Source organism: Tupaia chinensis, unplaced genomic scaffold (genome assembly GCF_000334495.1).
Source record: "Tupaia chinensis unplaced genomic scaffold, TupChi_1.0 Scaffold000062_1, whole genome shotgun sequence".
Classification (NCBI taxonomy): domain Eukaryota; kingdom Metazoa; phylum Chordata; class Mammalia; order Scandentia; family Tupaiidae; genus Tupaia; species Tupaia belangeri.
This window is the reverse complement of record NW_006159520.1, coordinates 919,629-929,637: the sequence shown is the minus strand read 5'-3', so window position 1 is coordinate 929,637 and position 10,009 is coordinate 919,629.

Genomic DNA, 10,009 nt, shown 5'->3' with positions numbered 1-10,009 from the left:
TCCTCTTACATGCTTTCAAAGGCTTTTCAAAAAAAAAAAAGCATTTTCTTAGGAAAAATGCTCCCATTTTTACTCTAGCGTTTAAGGATTGCTTGATCCACCCCCTTGCCTGCCTCTTTAGCCCTTCTCTTAAGCCCTCCCTACTTTGCTGTGAACCAAACATAGAGACCTGGCAGGTCTTTGTGCTACTCTTTCCTACCCCAGGCTCTTCACTGCTGTTCATCTATCTCAGAATGCTTTTCTCTTGCACCCTTTTCACACGGCTCACTATTGCTTCTCTTTTGGATCTCGGCTAAAAAATGCCTTTCAACCCTTGACCCTTCCCCACAAAGTATGTCAGCCCCTTCCAGCCTAATTATGTATTCAAGACTGTGTATCTCAGAGTTACCCATTAACAGTTAGCTATCTCATATATTTTAAAAGAATTGTTGTACTTAACTTTACTTATTTACTTATTTATTTATTTTAGCCTAACTAGAGAGAGGCAGAGTGAGAGAGAGAGAGAGAAAGGGAAAGTGAGAAAGTGAGGGTCCGAGACTGGACCGATGGTTGGCCATGTGGGAGTCCAGTGCCCTTAACCACTGCGCCACCTGCTGGCCTCCTTATCATATTTTTTATATTATGCCTTAATATTTAAGATTATTAGATTAATATTTGATTAGATAGTAGATGTTTCTCCTTTTAGACTTTAAACTCCGTGAGGTCACGCCGTTTTGCTCAATACTATATCATTGCACAATGAATAGATCTTCAGTGAACAAATGGGTTAATGAGGTGACCAAGAATCTGTATGCACAGAGATCAAATATTAATGGGCTGGGAAAATTTGGTTGTAGGAATATATATATATATATATTCATAATAAATAACCAAGCACATTTATTAATATTTTTTAAACATATAATCTAAAAAGGTTGAGAATAGAAGAGAATGTGACTAGTTGATAAAGAATGAAATAACTGGGACTAGCAGGGCATGGTGGTTAAGGCCCTGGATTCCACATGGCTGACCAAAAAGCTCAACATACCAGGAGCATGTATGTGCATGCCCAGAATCCCAAGAGGAGAAAGAAAGAGAAGAGATTGTGGCATGGCCATTCTTCTAGGAGGAGATTTCTCTCTCTCTCTCTCTCTCTCTCTGTGTGTGTGTGTCTCTTTAGTCAGCACAAGTGCCCTAGAGGAACAACAACGAAGTGAACAACTGTGCTGTTTATCCATTCTTCATTCATTTTTGTTCATTCAGATGTCACGAGACAGAAAATTCCTTTTTTATTTGAACGGTTGGTACTCTAATTTCCTTTAGGAAGAGAACGGTCTTGGTTACAATAACAGCATAAAGGATTGTGGCAAGAAATTTGGGTCAAGAACTGAATCTCCTCCCACACTGCTTCCTACTCCACCAAGCAATGACAGAAGAATACAGTCTTAGCTGTGTGGCTTTTCGATCATCTGACCTGTTGCAGAGACAAACTTTAGAGAAATTAGAGAACAAAGTGATTAGCTTGGCTCTTTGGCGATCCTGTTTGCATACCAATTCTTACAACTTGATCATTAATATGAATTGTATGACAAAAAAAAAACATTTTAAAATGAAGGTCATCAATAAGTATCAGACATAGGAGTGCCTATGCTTTTGACTAAAATATCTATCCTATAGAAACCAGGCAGCAAAACTGATAGCATTGTAAGCAGGAACACATTTGATTTATCCTCCAACCTTAGTGGAAAACTACCTTGCCTCCGTAGTGGTTGAGGTGCTAGACTCCCACATAGCTGACTGTGGTTCAAGTCCCAGACCCAACAGCTTAAGAATCATGCCGGATACATGCGTATGTGTACACCAAATCCAGACAGGAGACTGGAGTAGAGGGGACTGTGGTGTGGCCATGCCTCCTGGGGAATGATTTCTCCCTTTCACTCTCTCTGTCTCTCCAGCAAGCCCATCTATAGTATAGTAAGAACCTTTAGAAAAAAAAAAAAAACACAAAATTTAATTATTGACATCATGACAGAAAGAGGGATGCAGGAGAACACACATGGACTGCTCTTGCTGTGCTCTGAGTAGAAGATGTAATCGGATGCAATCGTTTCATTAATACACACATGGCCCTGTAATGGGAATACAGAGGACCAGATGGCCAGAAGTGGACTGAGATGAAATGAGATGGGTGTTTGCAGTTCAGCAACTAACTACTTAGCCTGTATGGATTATATTAAGTACTTACAGAACTCCATGAACACATTTTCAGAATGAAATTCTGGCTTTGTGTCCAGAGCACCATTCCCAGCATGGGGAGAAAGCCTGTTTCACTGGTGTCCTGCAGGGCCATTGTGCCTAAGTAGCTCGTGGTGTATGTTATTGCACTAGAGCTCAATCTTGACTGCATATTGGAACCAACTGGAGAGTTTTTTGGATAAAACACACAAGCATAGGTGTCGTCTTCAGAAATCCTGATTTAATTGGTCTGAGGTACACTTTAAGCACTGGGATTTTTCAAAGCTCTCCAGGTGATTCGAAGGTGCAGTAAAGTTTAAGAACCATTGTCTCTGTGTGATTCTTCTATTTCCATAAGTTGGATCACTTTATAGATCAATAAAAGAAGCAAGTGCTTGTACGGTATTACTTGAGAGGACTCAGAATATCCCTTGTCCCTAAATAGCTATTCGCTCCTTCTGCATAGTGTTTGCAAAACCTAGAAAATGTTATTTCTTTGGATGAAGGCTTTGCATCTTAAATGAGGATAATTCCTCTGAGAAGGATAATACATTAAGTGGTTATTGGTTATTAACACCCTGGTGTGCGGTCGTTTATCGGATTACTATCATTTATGGTGGTGGAGTGAGGGGCAGGGAGTAAGTGAAGCAAAATGATTGAGGGTCAAAGGTCAATAGGATATGGATTCAAGGTAATTTCCAAGTATGGGAGATTTGTCTATAGTCTATAATCAAGGAGGAATGACAAGGAATACCAAAAGAGAAATTTGGTGTGAGGTTCAGGAAAAGTCAGAGAAAATCTGAGTCAGATCAAATTCGGCACGTTGGAGTCCATGCTCGTGACAAACCCTGGGCTGACTTGCAAAATACTGCAGTATGGGAGCAGCGCATGTGGTGAGTGACGAGTAAATCGTAGCCCTTTTCCATCTCACCCCAGCTACAGAAGCCAGAGACTTTCCAGTGATCAGAAGGCAGGTAGGTTGACAAGAACTGGAAAAACACAAAAGCCTCCAGGCTAGTAATGCCTGAGCCTTCACAGGCCTGGCAAAACCAAAAATTGACTGAATTTCAGGAGGTCAAGATAGCAGATAACTAGGCTTGTGCGCACAAAGAATTGAAAATAAGCCCCACATCTTAGAGAAGTTTCCTTTGAGGGAAAAAAAAAAAAACAATTTCACATAATTATCTTGGCTGTCAATATGGAGCACAAGGATGAATCCAACTTTTAGTTCTAACTTTTGGCAGCATGCTGAGATGTGGAAGAATTACAGGAAGGGTCCGTGTGGAAACTAAAATATATTCTCCCAGCTCAACATTTCTGTCAAGAGCAGATCCTACCCACGTGCATTTCCTCTACAATTTCCTTCTCTCTTTTATACAGAATGAAAAAGCACTCAGCAGGCCAGCTACCTGTATCCTGCATGGCTGGGACTGTGCCTGGACAGTGACAGGGAGAGTGTGAAGAGGCAGGTGTGCAGACCCCAGGCAGGCTCTTCTGCATTGCTGCTGAATGGCTTTGAATGGCGTTGACTTAGAAATCTCTTCAGCAAGGTTTAATGAGCCCCCCTGGGAAGCTCCTGATGTGAATGGGAATCACGACTTGACATAAACGTGAAAGATTATGTGTCAGCAGGGCTGATTTGATTCTTAATGGAGTGTTAATTTATTTGCTGTGATTTCACACATCTGCTTTGGCCACAATACCATATTACGTTAATCCCTGAGATATTACTACACATAGGTGTATTCTCTATATACAAGATGAATAGAGAGTGGGAATTTTATATATGTGATTTTTAAAAAGGGAGACATATCGTTTTATTCAGAGGCCTAGTGGGCGGAAGGTGTTATATTTCACACCCCACTGAATACACAGTCCCTTGGGACGAAGACCCAGTTTGGCATTTGGGTCCAAGAGACTGTTTTAATGGTGACAGTCTGGAGAGTCCTAGACTACAAAGCAGACCAGCATATTTAGGGCTACTGAAGATTGGTAGGTTGGACAACTTCATTCCTTTTGGAAATACTTTTGGGTCATCAGAAAAGTCATGACATACTTTTCTTTTCTTTTCTTTTTTTTTTTGAGAGGTTTTCGCTATAGGGCACGTGCGCTCGCCAGACAGACAGAGAGAGACATAGAGACAGAGCGAGAAATCACCCCCCTTCTCCTCCATTCTCCCCTCAGAATCATGGGCACGCACGCACACGCACCCAGCTTGAGTTTTAAGCCACCGGGTCCGGGACGCGAACCATGGCTGACTACATGGGAGACCAGCGACATAGCCATTATGCTAACTGCTGGTTCCCATGACATACTTTTCTATGCAAAAATGCATCAGGATTTTTCTGACAACCCAATACATTATGCATTTTGTCTAAAAAGCAAAAACAAAAATATTTCATTAAACATTTGAGCCAAAGCTTAGGGAAGGAGACACAGTGAAAGCAAAGAGAAATCACTTTGCAGCAAGGAGGAGTAGATTTTATCTGCTACTTCTTATGTTCTTTCAAGGCTTATAAGACAGGTTAGGTTTTCTCTTTCAGAAGATAATTTGATATTTCATTAGGAAACAGATGTATCTAGGCCACTGGGGGAGATAAAGCTCAGTTAATCCCAGCTGTTTGTGAATGAAATGTAGAGAACTTTAACACAGGGACCAATCCCCAATAGAAGGCAGTCCCTTCCCAAATCACACAAATCCCAGAAAACTAGAGAAGCTGGCATTTCCCAGGGCAAATGTATTCAAGGCTTTAATCAGCTTCCCAAGGCTGCCTCTCTGATGCTGCAGCCCAAGACTTGCATGCTTAACAACATCCCTGTCCAGTGGGTATTGGGCCACAGTGAGAGAAGGAAGGAAGTGAGAGCAGAGGGCTGGTGGTTAGCAAGATAGGCTTCTACTGAGAGGCCCTACTTGCTCTATGTATGTGGGGCTTATGCTTGGCACAGGGAGCCCTTATCTCCTCTCTGGCTTGAGCATTACCTATGGTCATGGAGGAGAGCCAAGATAAACCTCTACTCAGGGAACATGTAGCTCTCCCTGGCTGAGGGGAATAAGGCGCCAACGTAGCTACCTCACTCTTTCAACCAATGCTTGCATGGCCCTCCCTCTCTGGCACAGTTGGTAATTTGCTGAACTCCAGTGCTGGAAACCACATGACCAACCACAGTTTAGATCCCTGAACCAGATTGACTATGCCAGGCCTAAGAATGTATGCCTGGGATTCTAATGAGCTGGGAGGCTAGAAAGGGATTGTGGCATGACCAGACCCTGTTGAACGTACTTCTCTCTCTCTCTCTCTTTCTCATGCATATACTCACTCCCTATCATGAATAAAGATGAAATTAACCTAAAACAACAACAGACGCTTACATGTCCACAGTGCTAAAGACACTATGAAAAGCACTGTGATGTACGAGACATGCTCTCTGCTCCCCAAGAATTTATGGTTCAACAGAGTAGAGGTCAGTAGATGAACTTCCATGCTTATAGCATATACAAAATTCCTATGAGGTTTTATTTACCAAATATTTGAAGTTGCAAAACAAAGGTTAACCTGGGAATCTGTGGTTGAGAAAAGAATGAAGTTTTAAGTATATATAAGGCTAACAGCAAATGCATACACACACATGTAGTAAATGGGATCATTATTACTAACTCTACCTTTCTTTCCTGTATTAAAATATTTCACACCTTTCCCATGTGCTTTTGCAGTTTTTCCCACTAGAGGTGGAGAATATTTGCCTGCATTGGCAATACAAACTACCGTTTGTAACTTGGATTTTTAAAAAAAGAATTATTTAATTTTGTTATTATTATTATTAATTTTTGTTATAGGGAGAGACAGAGAGAGAGAAAGAAAATGAGAAAGTAAGCCACTAGATCCGGGATTCAAACTTTGGTCGGTCACGTGAGAATCCAGAGCCTTAACCACCATGCCATCTGCTGGCCCCAGTAACCAGGATTTTCAAGGCTAACACCCTAGGTATTATTTCCTTAGATGCTTGCAGGTAGCTATGTCCCTATGATCCAAACTATTTTAATTCTTCTTTCCTTCCCCAAAGATCACATTTAAACCCTTCTTAATTATTCTGGTCTTTTTCTCTAGTACTTTTATTTTTTAAATGATTTATTTAACTTTATTTATTCATTCATTTATTTTTTATTTGACCAGAGAGACACACACAGACAGACAGAGAGAGAGAAGGCGAGAAAGCAAGCCACCAGGTCCAGGACTTGAACCGTGGTCAGTCATGTGGGAGCATCCAGCGCCTTAACCACCACACCACCTGCTGGTCCCCTCTAGTACTCTCAAGACCACTTTAGTTCGTTTTTTTTTTTTTTTTTGGAGAGGTTTTTCGCTATAGGGCGCGTGCGCTCACCAGACAGACAGAGAGACATAGAGACAGAAAGCGAGAAATCACCCCCCCAGGGGTATGGTCACGCCACAATCCCTTCTCCTCCATTCTCCTCTCAGGATCTTGGGCACGTATGCACATGTGCCCGGCGTGAGTTTTAAGCCACTGGGTCCGGGATGCGAACCGCGGTTGACTACGTGGGAGTCCAGTGACATAGCCATTACGCCAAATGCTGGTTCCCAAGACCACTTTTGTAATAGTTATTTTTTGTTTCTTTGTTCATTTGCTTGTTTCTTGTTTTATGTTTTTTGGTTTTTTTTTTTCCTTTGCCACCTGTAAGAGTATAGAGAAGACACCTAAGCTCTGAGATTTGGGTCCATTTATTTATTTATTTATTTATAGAAAATGTGTATGCTTACCAGAGAGAGACAGAAAGACATAGAGAGAGGGAGAGGAGAAAGTATCCCCCATGGGGAACGGTCACAATGTAATCCTTTCTCTTTCATCTCTTCCCTCTTTTTGGGATTTTGGGCATGCATACACATGTGTCTGGTGTGTGTCTCATGGCTTCAGGTCTGGCTCTTCAACTATGTGGCCGACTCTGTGGGATTTGGCTCCCTCAACCACCAGGCTCCAGAGTTGGCCCAGGATCAGTTTTAACATCTAAAATTAAGGGGATGGGAATTTCTGACCTTTTGATTCATTTCTTCCCTAAACCTCATGGATGGAAGAAAAGGTTCTCTGGGACTAGCAGTTAGTGTAATGGTTATGTTGCTGGACTCCCATGTAGTCAACCGCTGTTCGAGTCCTGGACCCGGTGGCTTAAACTCACGCTGGGCGCATGCGCGTGCATGTCCAAGATCCTGAAAGGAGAATGGAGGAGAAGGGATTGCAGAGTGGCCATCCCCCCGGGGGGGTTATTTCTCATTTTCTGTCTCTCTGTCTCTCTCTGTCTGTCCGGCGAGCACACATGCCTTGTAGCATAAACCTCCCCCCTCAAAAAAAAAAAAGATGAAAAGGTTCTCAAATTTTTACTGTTATCAGAGCCACTGAAAAGAATATAATAATAAAATGGGTACTTAAATATTGTTTCCATAGATTTTTAGTTTAGCAGGATTGGGATAGATCATCTGTATTTTTAATAAATATCCCTAGATGGTCTAACGTATACCAAAGTTTATTTTATGAGTTCCATTGCTTTTCATCCCAAACCATTACTTTAATAGAGTAGAATGGGTTTTTAAATAACAGTGAATGGAAAGAACTTCCCAGATGACTTAAATGGGAATCTTCAATCAGAAGAGAATTGAAACAGTCAGAATGTGGCCAGACGAGAAAATGCCCTGAGGAAACTCAGAGATATACAGCTTTATACAGAGCACGTTCACATTTTCTGTGGCACTCTCAGAGATGATTATTAATTGAGAATGGAGTCGACTGGGCTCAAAAGAGGAAGCACAGTAAGTGTAAAGGAATTTATGCATGATTTTAAAAACTACAAATACTAACTTGTTTATAAAGTATGATGGCGAGAATAAAATTTCTATTTAAAAACAGGCTACCAAACCTAATAGATGAGCTGTGTATAGGTGTTTGTGTGTGTGTTTGCATACCTATGTTGGACCTATTGGGTTGTTGGAAAAGTGATCATGCATTTTTGCACAGAAAAACAACAAAAAAAACATGACTTTTCTGACAGTCCAATATATGGCATATTAAAGTACATTTCAAAATAATAAATGAATGATAGACAATTCAGCCATAACCTAGTGCTTAGAAATTGTACTATCAGAACATTTAAAATGTACTTCCTGTAGTTTATGTCCTTAGAATCATTCTTGAAAGCCTTGGAAAAGCTCAAGTATAGAACGTAAAGATTTTGAGCTGTGCAGCCTATTTTGAGACGTCTGAGGATGCTGGATGAATTCCCTTGGGGCTTGCTCACTCATTCAGGCACGTCCAAGATGCTTTACTCCAAAGGTGTCTGCCAGGGAAGGTGCCCAGGGTTCCCAACACACCAAGGAAAGAAGCCTGAGAAACACACCAAGTCTGAGCTGGTGGATCGCCAGTCCATCTGGAGACCAGCTGGATAATCGGATAGCCAGCCATGCCCACCCTCGCACCTCCTCCCTGCCTGGAAGAAAACTAAGAAATGCTGCCTTACCCCTAGTGCTTCCTTTACACCCCATACCTTTCCTTAGGATTGGTTAGTGGACTCTTTAAATTCCTTTAAAAAGCTGTTTCCTGGGATAAAAGTATCACACTCAGTGCGCCCTTTGGCCCTGAGCTTGATTTTATGCAGGAGTGCCATGTGAGTGGACTCAATGTCATGCCCTGCACCCCTCTTTCTGCGTCCTGGGCCACCAACTCCCCACTCACCTCAGTTGTTCTAGAACTGAAGGCTCATCATGGTGTGGCTTATGTAATACACACATGTGCTATGGTCCCCATGGATAATTAGGGCTGCGTTATATACCTAAACCTGTCACAGTCTCATTTTAAAAAGGATGACAACTTACCCAGTGTGCTTGTGGTGTATTTACATGAAACACTCCCAACTATGGCGTCTCCAAATACTGACCCCGGAGCTAATTAGTAGCCTGGTGTAAGTGTTTCAGTTTTTCAGCCACCAATTAAATAGTAGATCTAAGACAGCACTGACAACAAAATATAAATTTAAGAACAGAAACCAGGTTCTGTTGGCCCTGACGAGAAAGCTAAGGCCAGGTAAGAAAAGTGGGGGTGGGTAAAGGTACCAGCGGCACTGTTCCTGCGAGCAGAACAGTGAGTCTCCTTAAATTCAGACCAGACTGCGGTTTTCGGAGGAGTACCCCCTCCCACCATTAGTACAAAAAAACAAGTCGCAGAGCATCTGGGTTTGCACTGGGGGAAGCGAGACCTTCCATTTGTGGCTCACTGCTAGGCACCCGTTAGGAACATGCTTGCACCCCAGACCTCCATCCTCAGAGGCGGCTTCACACCTGCACCTGCAGTCCAGACTAGCTGAGCTCCCATCCACCTTCCCCGCCCAGCATCGGACCACCGAGGCACCGGACGGCACAGCCACGCTGCCGTCTCCAAGGGAGATTTAAAAGTGCCTGATTGTCGCCCCCATTCCCCATCCCTGAGCCAGCATCTCCACCCAGAGAAGGAATTCCCGTTTTCTCCCCATTGCCAAACGGGAAAGGTGAGGGGTGCTCTGAGGGACGATAAATTATTGCCTATTGGCGCCCCTCCCCACTCACCCACGCTTCTGCTCTCAGCTCTCCCCGTCCTGCCCCGGGCTGGCGGTCAGGTGAGGTTGGTTACCTGGGCTCCCGGAGAAGCCCCAAGGGGCGCTGCAGTTCTTCTTCTCCAAGTCGCCCCACTCCCTGTCGGCTCCCCAGGACTCTTGCCCCTCTCCCCCCGCGCGCGTCCTCTGCCCCTCGGGCTCCGACGC